Below are 19,622 nucleotides of genomic sequence, written 5' to 3' on the forward strand. Positions count from 1 at the left end.
CTTGCGATTAACTATATATCTTTTAGCATTGTCTTATTGCATAATCTACGAGTTTATGTTGAAATTTAGCTGAATAAATAGACTTGATCTGAAATTTTGGCAACCTACTCATATTTTCTAAGTTTTAGAGCCTTAAAACTGGTGTCATTTATGACCAGTACATGTAGGATTGTGAGTAGTTACTCGTTGCATAACATGTATCATTAATTTGCAGAAGTATAAAATTCAATTGCTTATTGCCTGCATACATTCGGGTTAGTGGTTGGTGTCACATGCAGGGAGGTGCTTATATTCCCTTTTCTTCCATTTTTAACCATTAACTCCACATTTAGCCAAATTTGCCTTTTGACCCTTAACTACATCCCAAACATAGCATGTCTTGTCAAGCTAGTTAGTGATTGTTTTTGCAGTATTTTGTTTATTGCGCCGAATTTGGTTTGTTTTGCAAATCAGAGTTGGTAATATGAGAAAAGAAGGAAGAAAGAAGGAAAAAAAAAAAGAATTCGAAAAAAGAAAACAGAGAAAAAACCGTGAAAGAGAAAAAGAAATGGAAATGAAAAAGATGAAAAAACTTGATTGTTAATGGTTTTTCTCCTATATTCCTATTCTATATCTTATGAGAAGTTGATTTTATTCGGTTTGGTGAGTTTGTATGCCGTATTAAAGGCATTTTGCTTAATTTTGATGGGTTAGAATCGGATATGGTTCATTTGGTTTTGTTCAGTTAGCTAGCTTGGCTATTAACCTTACATTTCCAAAAAATATTTTGCCTTTTCTTACCCATTACCTCACTTTTCCATACTTTTGTAAGCCCTCGACTGTGACGGACTGACGGGACCTCGTTTGGTTGGAATGTATGTATACGGTAGCTATATTTGTCTATCATACTATATTGCATGCATGTTTATGTAGGTCGTAGTTTAGGTGAGCGGCTATATTTCTTCCTTTCTTACAATTAATTGCTTACCCTTTACTTCATGAGAGAAGAGTGACCTGTGAGAGTTCATTATCAAAGGTCTTGCAAGGTCGACTGTTCAGATTTATTATAAACATCTTACACCTCGTTTGCATTTGACAGTTTTTGCTATAAATATTAGTTTGCTTGCATTAAAATGGTTTAAGTGGACGATTTTTAGCCGGCTCTCAAATTTTTATTCCGTTCCATTAGTTAGTTGCATATAGTTTGCTTGGAGACAAGCAAAGGTTTGGTTTGGGGAGATTTGATACGTGCATTTTATATAGTCCTTTTAGGCCTTTTATGAACATATTCTATGCGATTCTCATAAGTTTTATACTACGAAATGCCCCTAATAGTCTACATTGGTTCGTTTGGCTTTAATTGCAGGAATGGACCTGAAAGTAGCGGAATTGAGCCTTTTACTGTCCTTCTAGCTTGCATTATGGAGATGGAAGAAATTGGAGCGAGAATACTATCACCTCGGGAAGCGTAAAGTCGTCTTGGAAGCAATTCAAAGTCCAACTGAGCTGGTGCAGTGGTAGTTGATCGATCAAGAGCTTTTGCTAACCACGTCACTCGATCGAAACCTTTTAGGTGGTGAACAGTCCTCGATCGAACACCTGCTTTGTTCGATCAAGAGGTGCTCAAATGGTGTTCCTCGATCAAGGAGTTATGTACTCGATCGAGAGGTTTTGATGGAGGATTGGCTCGATCGAGTAGTTCAAATATGCTCGATCGAGCACTTTGCTATTTGACAAAGGATTTTAATATCTGTAATATCGTATTAGGTTAAATAAATATCTTTCCTACATAAAGGAAAGACTTAATTAGGTTTAGGGAGCTCTCTCTTTTTCTATTCATTTTTTTTGGTTAAACGTTGCTTTGTTTCTAATATTTTCGGATCTGAACTTTTGTAATATTTATTTCTCTCTTTTATTCAAGTATTATTTCTCTTTTGCATTCTTAATTCTTATTCTTTAATTTGTGTTTTATTAGTATTGTTATTAGTTTATGCGATTTCTTCCTTTTCATCTTTACACCATGCTTAGTATTGTTTTATCATTCGTATTTGCTTTATTCATCGTCGTGTGTAGCTAATTCTCTAATGCTAGGATTAGGGGAGTCATGATAGTAAAACGATGATGCTTTAATTGGTTTAGGAGGTTTACATGTGAGAATTGTTTGATATCAATATAACTGTAATTATTAGGTTGAATGCATGCAACTGAAGTAACTAAACTTGTTAAATTCAGACCTAGATCGGAAGATTGGAATGAATAAACCTGTAATGAACAATAGACTACTCTAATGAGGGCGGAAGCTACGTTAGTAGTATTTTAGGGCGGATAGCGGAACGGAAGGACCTTTCCACTACCCATCTCATATCAGGCCGACTGACTTACGTTTAGCTGACTTGTGTAATATCATGGTGAATCGACATCCTGGCATCTCTCTCTCTATTTTCTCTCTATCCTTCTCACTCTTGCCTTTTTAATTGTTTTTACTTTTATTGCTCATTAGTTTAGAAAATAACTCAAACCCCCCGTTTTGTGACCGTAAATAGACTAAATGACAAGTAGATAGTGACCGCCTCCATGTGGAGTACGATACTCGACTTACCTCTGCTATATCAGTTAGAGCCAGTTGGTTTTATTTTTGATAGGGTTGCGACAGCCGTGTCAAATTTTGGCGTCGTTGCCGGGGAGGCAACTATTTAGTTTAATTAATTTTTATCTATCTTTAGCCTCAGGGAATTTATTCCTTGAGGCATTTCTTAACTCTTCTCCTAGTTTTGTTTTAATAGGTCCTACAGGTCCTACCTAGACAGGATTCTAGGAGAAAGATCGTCAAAGGGAAGGCTTGAGTACCTTGGACTCTTCTATCAAGATGTCTAGCGTCTCTAGAATTATAGCACAATTTGAAGCTCAGAATGCAAAATCTGACAAGCTGGAGAATAGAAAATCTTGGAGTGGTCCACCTCAGCTCCATACTATGGCGCAACAGGTGGTTTACTGTGAGATATGTGGTGCTGCGGGGCACAATGTTATTATTAATTTGGCGGAGAACGACGAAGTGTATGCGTTTAGACAGCGTAGACAAGCTAGTCATTCCTTTGCATATGTGCCCCACATCAGCTTCAACAACGGGGCTATTAAAAGCCCTCTTTTATTTGGCCGCCGCAGCGATAAACCCTTCCCCCTGCTAAAAAGAATGAAGATATTTTTGAATTGACGTCTATAGTAAAGGCACTTCCACGGAAAACGCAAGAGATTATGCGAACTAAAGACGCCATTATCAAGAGACTTGAGACTCAGTTGGCTCAAGTAATTGCCGATCAAACTTCTACGCAACCCAAGACAGTTTATGTTGTTCGCACCAGGATTGATATTCCCTATGAAGGATCGGTTCTCCCTATTGATGCTGAAAATGATGGCTCAGTTGATGAAAATATTGTTCAAGAGGAAGAGTACAATGAAGCATCTTCTGCCCCTATTCAAACATTCGATCGAGAGCCTTAATCTGCTCGATCGAATGAAGTTACTGAAGAAGCACTCGATCGAGAGGATAAAAGTTCTCATTCGAGCACTGAAGAAAAAAAAATCCTCGATCGAGTAAAATTGCCTAGAAGAGATCTCGATCGAGTAGTTTTGTTACTCGATCGAGTAATTTTAATGCTGAGAATGATAAATTATCGTCTAAATTTAATTTGGACGATGATTCTGCAAATAAGATTAATTCCTTTGCTACTTCTTCTACAGGTCTTGACAGTTTGAAAGACCCAGGAGTCGGGCATGGTACGTTGAATTTGGAGACTTGAACGGTATGGATTGATGACCAAGGAGGCAGTTTGGACGAGGCTATGATGCATAAGAAGAAAGCGCGCGAGAAAGCCAAAGGTGGAGGCCATGACGCTGCGATGAGTTGTTCTCCTTCAGTTGATGTGATGTTATGGAGGCCTAAAGTCAAAATCATGGATGTTGAAGGGATCGCATGTAATCAGAAGCCTTGTTGTTGGCCATTGATTTGCGTGGGTGGATGAAGAAGAGAAGGTCGAGCTGGGACCTATCTGAAACTAGCACTGACCGGGAGGCAACCCGTAGTTTAAAACTTTTCAGTTGGATTTCAAATATTTCAGTTTTTGTTGTGTGCTTAATGATGCGTGCATTTTATATAGACTTATTGTACCATATTTGCATGCATCTCTATGCATTTTGTGTAGTGTTTAGTTACCAATATCCCACGAATTGTCTACTTTGGTTTATCCTGTATTATTTGCAGGTATGAACTGGAGAGAAATGTAATCAAGCCTAAAACATGTCCCTATGCATGCATTTAGGATTTGAGTTGAGTCGGAACTTAGAGACTACTATTTTGAGATGCATATAGAAGTAAGGAATCTTAGCGGACGAAGGAAGAGCTTTATATTGCTAGTGCCTATTTTGAAGAGCCATATCGCGAGTTCTAAAACAGATTTTCAAGTGATTCCAAATGTAGATGAAATCTTGTCCTCTTAGCTTTCTAACTCCACCGGAAACGCTCTATTTGCCCAAGTAACGAAGAAATGGCGACCATTTGAAGTTCAGTGCGCGATGCAGGAATTGTGCGCTGGAAAGTACTCGATCGAGTACTATCTTGCTCGATCGAGTACCTAATGTTCTCGATCGAATAGTGCCTTTTTGATAGTGTTCGATCGAGTACCTAATGTTCTCGATCGAATGGTGCCTTTTTTATAGTGTTAGATCGAGTACCTAATGTCCTCGATCAAGAGGTTTTTGCAAGGAGTTACTCCATCGAGAAGTTCTAAAGTCCTCAATCGAGTACTTTTATATGTGACGAAAGATTTTAATATTTTGTCATCGTATTTTAGGAAAATAAATCTCTTCTATAAATAGGAGAGACTTAATTAGGTTTTATGATCTTTTCAGACAACTTTTCCTCTATCTATTATTCAATATTAATCAGACGTTACTTCCTCTTTTCCGGATCTAATTATTTGTAACCTTTCTTCTCTCTTTTATTTTAATTCTCTTTTGCTCATTTCTTCATCATGCGTGTTCTTGTCTAATTTCTTGTTCTTGTTCTTGTTCTATTTACTATTATGCTTAGTTAATCCCTTAATGCAAGGATTTAGGGAACCATGGTAGTATGTCGATGATGCGATAGTTGGTTTAGGAGATTTAATTTGAGATTTGTTTCATTAACAATATAATTATAATCGTTTGGTTGAATGCATGAAACTGAATTAGTTAATCTGGTTAAGTTCAGACCTAGATCGGAAGATTGGAATGAATAAACCTGTTATGAGCAATAGACTACACTAGTGAGGGTGAAAGCTAAGCTAGTTGTATTTTAGGGTGGATAGCAGACCGGAAGGACCTTTCCTTTACCCTTCTCACATCAGACCGAGTGACCCGCTTTTAGTTGATTTGTGTAATACCATGGTAACCCGACATCCTGACATCTCTCTCTTTGTTTTCTCTCAACCCTTGCTTTTATCAGTTTAGTTTATTAAACTCAAACCGCCCGTTTGTGACTTTAGACAGACCGAATATCGACTAGATAGTGAGTAGACCTGGCAAAATCAACCCGACCCGATTGACCCGACCCAAAAATGATGACCCGATACCCGAAATTGACCCGAAGTGCTGAACCCGAATGACACCCGAAGCCCGAAGTGACCTGACCCGACCCGAAAATGACCCGAGCTTTCATGGACCCGTAACAGATCCGACCCGAAATGACCAATCCGAAACCACTCAACCCGAAAATGACCCGACAAAATATAACTTTAATTGACCCTAATAGACTTGAAATGCCTCTCTTCTCTTAATCTTTGACCCGAAAATGGCCTGACCGGAATTAACCCGACCCGCTTGACCCGAAACACACCCAACCAACAAACCCGAAATAGACCCGTAACCCGAAATAAACTGACCCGATCCGAACTAACCCGAAAAGTTGAGAAACCCGAAATGATCCGACCCAAATTGGCCCGACCCGAACCCGACCCGGTTGACCCGTTTGCCAGGTCTAATAGTGACAGCCTCCTTGTGGATACGATACCCGACTTAACTCTGTTGCATTAGTAGAGCCAGTTGGTTTTATTTTTCATAGGGTTGCGACAACCGTGTTTAATTTTGCCGCCGTTGCCGGAGAGGCAACTATTTTATTTGCTTGTTTATTTCTATTTGTCTTTAGCCTCAAGGAATTTATTCCTTGAGGTAGTTCTCATCTTTTTCTTTATTGTTGTTTTGATAGGCCCTACAGGTCCTACCTAGACACTTCTAGGTAAAAGATCATCAAAGGGAAGGCTTGAGTACCTTTGATCTTCCACCTATGTTCCATCCTATGGCGCACAGGTGGTGCACTGTGAGAGATGTGGTGCTGCTGGGCACAATGCTGTTATTTGCTTTACAGGGAACGACAAAGTCTATGCATTCAGGCAGCATAGACAAGCTAGTTAATCCTTTGCATATGTGCCACCACATCCACTCCAGCAAAGAGGCTATCAAAAGCCTCCATTTGTTTGGCCACCGCAATAACTAGCTCCTCCTCTTGATAAACAGAAAGAAGATATTGCTGAACTGAAGTCTTTGGTGAAGGCACTTGCACTTCAATTGCAAGAAGATGATAGATTTATAGATGCTCAAATCAATGAGCTTAAGTCTCAAATAGCTTAGTCAGCTGCTGAGACGAACTTTAGGCACGCAGAGAAGGGTTGCGCAACCTACACCGAAAGCGGTCTTTCCTATGAAGGACTCGAGTTGCCTATCGACAATAATCATTTTTATGCCTCGGAGTACGAAGATCTATCTGAAAACGAAGCATCATACGAAGACTTATGCACTGTACAACAATAATCACTCGATCGAACTAACCACAACGTTCGATCGAGTGGATTATATGAGGAAGTGGTCGATCGAATAGATTACACTGCTCGATTGAACACTATGCACAAGGAAGACATCGAGCAAGCAGATTTTTTGTTCGGTCGAGCAATATTCAGGAGGAGAGTTATCGATCGAGTACTATCTTTGCTCGATCGAACATATTGGCCATGTAGAGCATTGCTATGTCATATGGGTTCCTTTCAGATGACGATTTTGAATAAGAAAATGGTTATGGTGAATCCTCAATTTGGAAAGCCGAGCTTGACGCTCTAGAGGCTGTAATATACGGGATAAAACCCACAAAGGAGGGGAATGAGAAGGTAGCTGAGTCCGGGAATGTTTCTAGCATGGTTGAAGTAATATATTCTTTTATCCATGATTCTGACGTTAGGAGCAACCGACCTGAGGTAATTAAAGATAACTTTATGATTATTGCTATGACTAATAGTAAATTACCTCATATGACTTATGCTTTATGTTTCAATACTCCACCCCCTCCCAGTTGGGCAAATAAGCTAATAATGTTTCACCATATTTGTCATCGGAAATTTGTTAGGCTGAGACGGCACTTTATATTGCTCTTATATGCTCCTTTTCTATTTTGGTGCTACTTATGCTCTTGTGTAGCACATGCGCACATTTATGATCTCATGCTGAGAGCTTTGAGTTGCTTTGTGTAGATACCCAGCATCTGCACCTCCCAAAAACCACCCGATGATGATCGGACTGTAGCGTGTTTTTGATATGCGTGCGTGGATTGGCTATACATGAGACGGTTTAATGCACTACTCGAATATGAAAAATGATTTCAAAAGTTTTCTAACTTCATTTGCATTAAAATAACACTATTTAGAGTTAAAACCGTCTTCGGACCCAAAACCGACTCAGAAACCTGCAACTCGAGTCAACCTGAGTCAACCCGAGTCAACCCAAATCTCAAATGTCGAAAATAATGCCATGAATGTCTTCATCGTGTCATTTCCATTAAAATGACCCTATTTAGAGTCTAAACCGACACCGAGCCAAAAACCGACTCGAAATTCAAATCCCGACTCACATGGGTCAAACCCGAGTCAATGACACAAAATACCTACCCCAAATATCACCTAAGAGGAAGCTTACACGGCTAAGCAACCATCCAAGACCACAAATCACAACCAACAAAACATTGGTTAGAACAAATGCAAAATCCAAATTTGCGAAAGGGACAGTACACCCCATTGTATCACGAGGTAGCTCGCGCCTCAATGGGGTGTCTGCTTAGCCTCCACGCGAACTTAACCGACCTACCATCCCACATTTCTCTATAAATACCCACCATCACACAACACAATCTTTACGCGAGCGTCCGCCCCTTCACCTCTCCCTTAAACTTCTAGACTCGACTTCCTAAGTCACAAAATCGACACGTGTTTACGACCTACCGATCGTAAAAACAAACCTTACACATATTGTTTGGTACCGTCGCCGTGCATTCGACCGACCCATTCGATCAACTCAACATTAATCAACATGTTTTAATTAACATACTTTCAACTCATTTTCAAAACAAAATCCTTTTTTAAGGCACTCTTTTAAACTTCTTTGATCGTGAGTAGTCGCTACGAGAAAACTTGTCTCTAAAGTCGTCTATGTCGCAAACATCAATACACGTAAGTTTAAGGGTGTAAACAACTCACTCAATTTTATGTCTTTACTATTTTTATGAGTCCATATGCATGAACAATGCATAACACGATTCAAATATAGGTTAGACGAGCCAAAACCGAGTTTTGGCCCGATACAGAAGCTCCTTGCTATGCATGAAATCTAGCGCCTCTTGTGGGTGTCCGGGTCAGACTCATCCTTGCTTGTTCTCGTCTTTCCTTCAACACTTTCTTTTATTTTTACTTCTTTCCTTTTACGGTTTTTACCATTTCAAATGTTTCAATTCATTTTTATGACAGACATATTTTGACCATCTTAAAAATCATCCTTGGTTCTTTATACCATGACGGTTAAATCTGTGACTCGGTGATATTATTTAGTTAATTACATTTCAATGGGTATTTTAACACCCTTTTCATTTATTTACCATTTTTCTCATTTATTTACATTTGTAAACATATTAGTCATAATCTATAATCATCCTTGGTTCTTTATACCATGTCGGTTTAATCCGAGTACGATGATTAACATGATTAATTACAAATAATTGAACTTAACATAATTAAATCAAATCAAACATTTTTCTTTTACCATTTTTATGCTTTTCAAACATGCAAGTCCGACAACGAATATTACTAACATAATAGTAATTATTCTGAGTCATGCAAACAATACTTGCAAATTATTTAATCACAAATACGGTTTTAAACAACCTTTTCAAACAACCAGGAGACGCCCCCTTGGGTCGGCTCATGTCTCGCGCCCTAAGAGGCCACCTGTTTCCATCTTTCAAACCAGGGCAGAGCCCTTCTGTAGATACCTCATTTCTGCACCTCCCGCAAACCACCCGGTGATGATTGGGCCGCATGTTTGATACGCGGAACGATTTGTGACAGTTCGTAAGATTATCGTCAAGTGATTGCTCAAATATTAAATGTCTACCTCTTAGATGTCATCTACGTCCCGATACGGTCGTTTTGGCAGTAATTAGAGTACATTCGGAGTCCGGGTCAAAAACCGTCTCCATTTTCTGATAACCGTTAAATCCCGAGTCAGAATATTCTGGAATGTTCCGGATGTTTCTATTCCATATTTCATAAATTTTATCTTTTGGCAAATAATATCCCGTAATATTCATAAGATAATCGAATTATTTCCGTCCTACCATAACTCAAACGCGGAAATCTTTCTTCAGCGGAGAGGAAACCTCCACGGGAATAGACGCAGGTCTTTGCGCCTCTTCCAAGAGACGCAGATGGGCTGCTGCGCCTTTTCCCAGGCCCTTCTTTGCATGTCTTACGTATCTTTTTCATATCTTTCCGAGATTCACTTCCAAAGAGTCTCCGAAACCCTATTTCCTTCACGTGATTAGTATAAATAGGAGCCTTCGCTCCTCATATTTCTCACGCGAGTGTCCGCCCTTCTCTTCTCCCTTTGCATTCTAGACTTTGTTCTTACTTATTGGCGCCTACGTGCTTGAACTTTCGACCACGTAAGCTCGGATCTTTCCGGGTACCAGCCTCTCCGTTGCATGACCGACCAATTTGACCAACTACACTTAATCAACTTAATTAATCAATCGTTTTCCTCTTACGAGGGCACTCTCTTTGCATTCGCGTCGAGCATCACTAATCGATATCTTAGTTCTTCTCGTTCCGTCAACATGTAAGTCTGAGGGTGTATAATCCTTATTTATTTATTGTATTTACTTTTTCGTATCATCAATTGTAAGGTTTACGTCGAAAATACCGTTAAAATCGATTTCTAAAACCCTTTGTTAAAACCTGTTTTTGCGGATTTCCAGTAGGTAACCGTCGAGAAAGGACGCAGCAACTGCTGCGCCTCTTCGAAGGAGCGCAGTTCCTGCTGCGCCTCTTCGTGAGGCTGCCGCAGTTCCTGCTTCCTTTCTTCTTCGTTTATCCTCTGTAATTCGTGTTCAAAATCCTTCTTTTGCTCGTTCGCTTGTTAATTCTTCGTCATAATAATTCCACATGTATATTATAATCATTCATTCACATGTTTAATTCATCAAACCCGACTTAAATCCCTTATAATCCAATATTTGCGGGTTTTCGTCATTAAATTCAATTCCGGGTTGTAGAGATTCAATTTGTTCATGTTGGGTTTCTGGAATTCGTCCTTGATATAGTTAAATCTGTCTTTTGTCATGTTTACCGCATATTCTTCATTAATCCATCGTATCTAATGTTAGTTAATTGATTTCAATAGAGGACTCATTAATATTTTTCACTTCTATCATTATTTCATCATGTAATTAATCCGTTTGCATCCGTCTTATTCATGTTTTACTGTTTTTATGACCCATTCATATGTTAAATGACCTATTAATCACTTTCATCCGAGTAAATAATTTAATCCATCATTAAAATCACCAATTAACATTAACGATTTGCAGTTCCGGCTTCACAGCCAGAACTCACCCTTGGAACAGACGCAAAGAATCGCTGCGCCTCTTCCAGGGCGCAGCGATCTCGCTGCTGCTGTTCGAGATGATTTACGTCCCTGAACTCCGTTTCTGCCTTGAACTAGTTTATTTAGTTTACGTATTAACTGACTATTAATCGTCATATCACGCTAATTCCTGTTCGTTAATTCATTCTTTTATTTCTTTTTCTCAAATTATCCGTTTTAAAGGTATTTTCGACATAAATCGCCTATTCCGTTGTAATTAATGTAATTTTCATTATTGTAATTTATAATTATTGTATTTCTTTTATTGCTTGTATGCTTTCACATGTGAATCAACATTAAATCCAACTTCGACCCAATTGTTTGCTAATTAATTGTCAACCGACTTAGTATTAATTCTCACATGCTAGGATTAAAACTTGGATGTTGCATTGCATGCATATAGCCGACGATATATCAAGTATAGACAACTTCCCTAATCATTAGTAGAGGCCGCTATCGAGGCGGGCGGGATTAGGTGTTCGATCAAAAGAGCTTCCTAATACGTACCCTCACCCCTTACTCCAGATCTCCGTGAGCACCCGTGTTCATTGGCATCCACGAGAGTCATTCTAGACATAGAATGCTAAGGGTAACGATTGCTTAGTGTTCATGTCACTACTTTGTGTCTTGACATGACACGAGGTATTCGAACGGTTCCAATTTCCCATAAAAATTGGTGGCGACTCCATACAAAATGCAAACGCTTGTTTCGTTTCTCACCAAGCGCCCCCGTGGGCGGCCCGCTGTCCACAGTTTGGCGACTCCGCTGGGGATAATACACTTACGTGTAGCAAAGGGTGAAACTCGAACAAGGTTAGGGAATAAGTTTGTACAAGACAATTGTCGGTTTTCATAACTCGGTCTTCCTAGACCGTTTAAGTCGGCCTTCCTAGGCCCAACCCAACCCATTCGACCAATCGTCCCGTCTAAACGGTCCTAATTCTTATTTGGGCCTAAGGATGGATAGCGATTGACGTCATCCATACCATGATGCTTACTCTTGTTTGTATCAAGGGCCTTCACTACTTGAGGAAATGGACTAGGAATCGGCCTTACTCTTGTTTGGCACGAGCCTCTCCACAGACTTCGGGTTTGATGGTTCGGTATGGCAACCCACCCTTTAAACCAAAACCCTTTTAAATGCACTCAGCATCCCGTTATAATGCTTGTATAAATGTGTAAACCTTACGTGATCACCATTTCTAAACAAATCATGACGAATTTTCAAAAATCAAAACCCAATTTCAAAACAAAAATTCGAAAAAAGGCCTTCAATTAGCGCAAAATCCGATCAAAACTCTGTCCGTCTGTCGTGTCAAAATTCGGGTCACAAGCCCATTTCAAAACCTCACTTCGAGTCCACTCCTACAACTACACTACAGTTGACTAGGACACACATTTTCAAAGACCTTATCTTTCTTCAAAACTCACCCAACACAAGTGGCACACACCCACTTCACGAGTCAAAACTTTTCCTCTTTTAGCAAGTGTGATAGAATGGTCGATCGTGTTTTGATTCGTCGCCGATCTCTTATCCAGTTTCCAAGATGCCCGGATCAAGTGATGAAACAAATCTCCAACAAATTCAAGATAGTAATGATCGAATCCTAGCCGCGCTAGCCCAAATGCAAGTTACCCAAAACCAAACCTATGACCGCCTTGAACTCATCGAAGGCCGCATCTTTGATGTAGAGGGAAGGTTGCCTCCCCTTAAAAATGAAGTACTACGTTACTCCGATGACGAATCTAGGGATGAGAACCCTATCATAGGGACAACTGCAGCAGAGAAAAGACTCCAATACCTAGAGGAGCAATTGATGTACCTTAAGGGGGATGACATTTATAGGGAAAACAATCGCAAGTATGAAGCCGTTAATTCCAAATTGCCAACTAACTTTAGCATGACGGATATCCCTAAGTTCAAAGGACATGAGAACCCTTTGAACCACATCCGTGCCTTCAAGGATTACATGTCTATCAAAGGCATCAAACCCGAGATGTTCTTAAGGATCTTTCCTTCATCTCTCGACACCATCCCGAAGCAATGGTTCTACACTTTAGATCACAAGAAGGTCGCTACTTGGGAAGACGCCGCAATCGAGTTCTCTAAACAATATGCGGATAATGCCGAGATCCAAGTCAACATGCGTACTCTAGAGGTTCTTACCCAAAATGACAAAGAAGGATTGACCGACTTCCTAAGTAGGTGGAGGAAGACTAGTACTCAACTAGTTGAACGCCCGGATGAGGCTACTCTTGTGGAAAAGTTTGTGGATAATCTCAAGCCCATATATGCCAACCATTTGAGATATTAAAACATCAAGACTTTCAAGGACTTAACCGTATTAGGGACACGAATTGAAGATGACATCCGTAAAGGACTCTTGTCCAAAACGGTAGGTCGAGGATATCAAGGGTCCACAAGTCGTTCGTACGGCTCTACTAGCAAGACCGACGAAGTTAACCTTCTCGAGCCATCTAAGAAAACTACTCCACCAAGGAAATTCACAAACCTTGGGGATACGTACTCCAACGCTCTAAAAAGGTTAATGAAGCAAGGTAAACTCCAACCCATTGGACCTACTCCCGAACCCGAAAAGAAGTCCAAGTTTTGGGATGAAAATTCATCTTGTGAATACCATAGGGGCAAAGGGCACGACACAGAAAAATGCTACAAGTTGAAACACGTGCTTCAAGATATGATTGAAGATGGTCGACTTCCAATTCCACCAGGAGGTAAGCCCAACAACACTCAGAATCCTCTTGGAGTTCTAGTGATTACAAGTGACGAATCTACCTTAGATTGCTCACACCTCATTTCTCCCACCGAAAATGAAATTCATGCAATTGAGAAAGAAAGGCTCTACTCTACTATCTCCCCCACCATTTCCGACTTCATCACATGGGCAAGGAATGTAGATAGACAAGTGTGGGAACTAGAAAACATGGTAACAACCTTGCGTAATCCCAACGCAATACCTAAAGAACGCGTACCATTGATCTTCTCTCAAAATGCCACTATGCAAGAAGTAGTCACCGTGGTTGATAAATTAGTCGATCAAATCATACGACTAGAAAGTGATATCATGAGAATGAAGGAACTAGCTGCAGTTAATGGGGTTTGGGCCGATGACGATGAGGACGAGTATCTCATTGAAAACTCCCTAGTCAAGGAAATAGTCCAAAATGGTGAAGACCAAGATGTGGATCACCTAACTCGTTCGGGTCGCCCATATCAAAGTACTACTCAAAACGGTCCAACCAACGTCATCACACCAAATGACAACGAAGATGACCCCACTGATCACTTGCTCAAACAATTACAGAAAACCAAGGCTGATCTTTCGGTCTGGCAACTAGCGGCAAGCTCATTCCCACATCGCCAAGCTTTACTGCAAGCTTTGGCCAAATTGAATGTAGCACATAACTCTACTCCTGAAGATATAGTCAACTTGGTCTTCCAAGAATCACCCAAGCTAAGTAATCCTATTACTTTCTCGGATGAAGACTTGCCACCTTTTGGCGCTAGTCACAACCTTGCTCTATACATCACTGTCATCTGTCTAAAGAAAAATGTGCCAATGACCTTGGTAGATGATGGCTCCGCGGTCAACGTCATACCCCTCAAAACGGCATACAAACTAGGCATGAAAGAGTCGGATTGGACTCCTACAAATCAAGGTGTTCGTGCATATGACGGTACGCGACGAAAAGTGGTAGGACTCGCTAACCTAACCATAGCCACAGGACCAATCTAACGGAAGGTTAACTTCCAAATAGTGGACATCGAAGCTTCATTCAACATACTTTTGGGAAGGCCTTGGATTCATGCTTCCAAAGCGGTAACATCCACCCTTCATCAAAAGATCAAGATCCCACTAAATGGCAAAGTAGTGACGATCACTTCGTCACCCATCAAGGCAATAATCGAGAAGCAATCAAACAATCAAGTCCTTGCGGATCCCATATACGAACTTGGGGGCTTCCAAAGTGTAAGCGTCATAGAAAGCGAGTTGGCACCCTTATACTATAATCCCTACTCCAACTTAGTGGTCAACCACATACTCAAATCTCAGGGATACTTCCCTGGAATGCCTTTGAACCCAATTCGGAAGAATACCTTCGCACCATACAAGGAAGGCAACTCAACAAGAATACCACTTGGTTTAGGGTACAAACCCACAAAAGAGGAAGTTCTCGAAATGCTCGTCCAAGTCCAAAACCGCAAGCACGTAGGAGTCCAAATGAGGCCATATCTCCCCACTTTAAATGGGTACTTTGTTCAAGAAGGAAGTTCAGAACTCTTTCACGGATTTCCCGAACCTTGGCATTATTTTGAGAGGAAGCTAGCCAGAATCGAGATCTTTCACGATTGCTACTTCATCCCTCGAGAAACGGTTCCTACCGTCAAAACCCGTCAAGCACCTTGCTTAGACGAACAAGCCATTAGCCTATTGTTTGGAGAAGATCGATTCATTAGGGCCGCGCAGATGAGATCATTACTATGATACTTCAGACGATCGCTTCAACCCCACCGCGTTGATCACGAAACCGACGCAAGGCAAGCGAGAAAGGGTGGAGAAAATCTATCAAATGGACCAACAACCAAGGAAGACTCTTCAAGCTCACCACCGGAGAAGGAGAGATGTTCAAAGGAGAACCGAAGACGACGAGTTCGAGTCGAGTCGGAGTCGAGTCGAGTCGGAGTCTAGAGGAGTCATTAGAGAATCTACTCCTGTTGTCATCCCCCTCCCTTCATTTCTCCTAGCTTAGCCTCGAGTAGTCACAGTAGTTCGGGAAATGCCCCAATTACTGTCCCTTTGCCGCCGCTGACCATGGATCAGTTGGCTTCTTTGTTTCAACTTTACTCAAATCTTAATATGAATAAATCGGGTTAAACACTCTTTGTGTTATCTTGAGTGCAATTCTGTTTACGATGATACTGAGGATGACCAAGACCCAGACTTGACCGAAATACCTCCCTACGTAGCCAAAGAAATACTACAGGAAGGGGAAGGGGGACCTGTAATAGAGGATACCGAACCCATCAATGTAGGAACCGAACTAGAACCCAAAGAACTTAGGATAGGGACTACCTTGAGCTCAACTGAAAGGGCCGATTTCATAGACCTCCTAAATGAATTCAAAGACATTTTTGCTTGGTCCTACAAAGACATGCCAGGGATCGACAGGGATATTGCCGAACATAGGATTCCGATTAAGCCAGGTTTCAAACCTGTGAAACAGAAGCTTCGACGAATGAGAACAGAATGGGCTCTAAAGATTAAGGAAGAAGTGGACAAGCAATTCAAAGCCGGTTCATCAAATTTTCCGAGTATTCTTGACTGGGTAGCTAACATAGTACCTGTACCCAAAAAGGATGGGAGAATCCGTGTTTGTGTTGACTTTAGGGACTTGAACAAAGCAAGTCCAAAAGATGACTTCCTCTACCTCACATTGACATATTGGTAGACAATCTTTGCAGACCACGCATTACTATCCTTAATGGACGGATATGCGGGTTATAACCAAATCAAGATGGCCATGGAAGATATGCACAAGACCGCATTCGTCACCCAATGGGGAACATATTGCTATACGGTAATGCCATTCGGATTGATCAACGCCGGAGCTACATACCAACGCACCGCAACTACACTCCTACATGACATGATGCACAAAGAAGTTGAGGTATATGTAGATGACATGATCGTCAAATCCAAGGAAAGAGAGGGACATATTGCAAACCTTCGCAAGTTCTTCGCAAGGCTACGAAAGTACAACATGAGACTCAACCCCCAGAAATGCACATTTGGGGTAACATCCGGGAAACTCCTGGGATACGTCGTTAGCCAACGCGTATAGAAATAGATCCTTCAAAAATCAAAGCTCGATTGAAATGCCACAACCCCAAACAGAAAAAAGAAGTCGAGGAGGATTCCTAGGAAAAGTACGAGACATAAGTCGATTCATATCGAAACTTACGATGATTTGTGAGCCTATCTTCAAGAAACTCAAGAAAACAGACCACACCATGTGGGATGATGATTGTCAAAAGGCGTTTGACCGAATTAAGGAGATATTGGCTAAACCACCAGTGCTCATGCCACCGCAACGAGATCAACCTCTTGGTTTATATCTCACAAGAACGAAACCGCCATGGGTGCCATGTTGGCTCAAACTGTAGGAAGCGAAGAAAGAGCTATTTACTATCTAAGTAAGAAGTTCTTGGAATATGAGTGCAAATACTCACAACTCGAAAAGACATGCCTCGCTCTTGTGTGGGCAACGAAGAAGCTACGTCACTACATGCTTAGCTACTCCGTCAAGATATACTCCAAAATGGATCCAGTCAAATACCTCTTCAAGAAACCCGTCCTCAACGGACGTCTGGCAAGATGGACTCTGATGCTCTCAGAATTCGACCTTAAATATGTGCCACTGAAAGTTATAAAAGGTCGCGCCGTCGCCGAATTCTTCGTAGAAAATCCCATCAACGACGCACAAACCATAGATACTTGGTCATTTCCCGACGAGGATATACTTCAAACAGATGTAGACTCCTGGGACCTATACTTTGATGGAGCATCAAACTTAAGAGGGTTTGGGATAGGAGTGTTGCTCATTTCTCCTGAAGGTGAGCATACACCGATTGCTATCAAACTCGACTTCGAGGTGACAAACAACGCTGCAGAATACGAAGCTTGTCTCATTGGACTACAAGCGGCAGTAAGCTTAGGCATCAAAAACCTCCGAGTACATGGGGATTCATCACTGATCATCAACCAAGTTACAAGATCTTGGAAAATCCGAAGTGAAAGCCTCGCACCCTATCAGGCTAGGATAGACCAAGTCGCTCAATTCTTCGATCACGTAACATTCCTACACCTACCTCGGGAAGAAAATCAATTTGCAGACGCTCTTGCGAAACTTGCATCTTTGATAAATATGCCAGATCACATGGTGGAAATGCCCTTGTGTATCGAACGACGGTCAGAGCCGGCTTATGTCCATCAAATCACCGATGAAGAAGAAATCGCACAGGAACCCTGGTTCCAAGCAATCCTGAATTTCAAGCTTAATGGTACCTATCCGCCAGATATGGACAAAAGGGGACAACGTGCTATACGCCTATTAGCTTCCCAATACATTCTAATGCAAGGAGAATTATACAAAAGAACACCTCTTGGTGTAGTCCTGCGATGCCTTGATCATTCACAGGCACGAAAGGTGATGGAAGAAGTCCACGACGGAGAATGCGGCCCTCACATGAGTGGGCCCATGATGGCAAAGAAAATCACCCGCTTGGGATATTATTGGACCACAATGGAATCCGATTGCATCAAATACGTGAGACATTGCCACAATTGTCAAATCTTCGGGAATGTACAACATGTCCCTCCTTCGTTGCTCTACACAATGACATCTCCTTGGCCATTTTCCGCATGGGGAATTGACATAATCGGAAAGATAACCCCAGCCGGAACAGGAGGTCACTGTTTTATTCTAGTGGCAATTGACTACTTCACCAAATGGGTAGAAGCAGCTTCCTACACTGGTCTTACGGCTAAAAATGTGGCAAAATTCATACAAAACAACATCATCTGCCGATATGGTTGCCCACATGAGATCATTAGCGATAATGGGTCACACTTCTAAGCCGAAACCGAACAATTGCTAGCCAAATACAAGATTAAGCATCACCACTCTTCGCCCTATAGACCACAGACTAACGGCGCGGTAGAAGCGGCAAATAAGAATGTTGTCACGATTCTCAAGAAAATGATCGACAACTACAGAGATTGGCCAAGCAAGATACCTTTCGCCTTATGGGGGTATCGTACATCTGTTAGAACGCCCACTGGGGCTACTCCTTTCTATTTGACCTACGGCATGGAAGCTGTACAGCCAGTCGAGCTAGAAATACCATCCTTGCGTATTCTACTAGAAAGTCAAATCCCGGAGGCCGATTGGAAGAAGGATAGGTATGAAGAACTCATCCTCCTGGATGAACGTAGGCTACGCGCCTTACACAATGTCCAAACATATCAAGCCCGTATCAAACGAGCTTTCAACAAAAGGGTTAGGCCAAGAAACATCAAAGAAGGAGACTTAGTACTCAAATCGGTTAGAGCTCTTTTACCTGTCGACCCAAGGGGAAAATTCAAACCTAATTGGGCCGGACCATTTCTAGTCAAATCCATACTCCCAGGGGGTGCGGTTAGAATCACAGACCTAGATGGGAATGAGTTTTCAAACCCCACAAACCTCGACCAATTGAAACGGTACTATGCCTAGAATAGGACAAAAAACGCGCCTCGCGTAAACCCATGTGTCGCTCTTGTGGCACTAAATAAACGGCCCCTGGCCAAGCTGAAATAAGCTAAATGTCACTGTGCTCTTGCATTTTGACAAGTTTGTCATCCTCATATCATCAAATAAACTAAATTCGCACCTCCAGAGTAAGCAAAAGCTCATGCTTATTTTCTATGTTCATTACAAGCTCTTGCTTCGAACAATTATTCTTTTACATTTACTCGAACTACGCGCAAGGGTTTGATTTCGCTTTTGTGAATACGTAGGCAATCCTTCACGGGATTCAACCCATTATATCTAAAAATGTAAATAGAAGGACATTTGCATTGCATTTGAAA

This window comes from Silene latifolia, chromosome 6 (genome assembly GCF_048544455.1).
Source record: "Silene latifolia isolate original U9 population chromosome 6, ASM4854445v1, whole genome shotgun sequence".
In the NCBI taxonomy this organism is placed as follows: Eukaryota; Viridiplantae; Streptophyta; class Magnoliopsida; order Caryophyllales; family Caryophyllaceae; genus Silene; species Silene latifolia.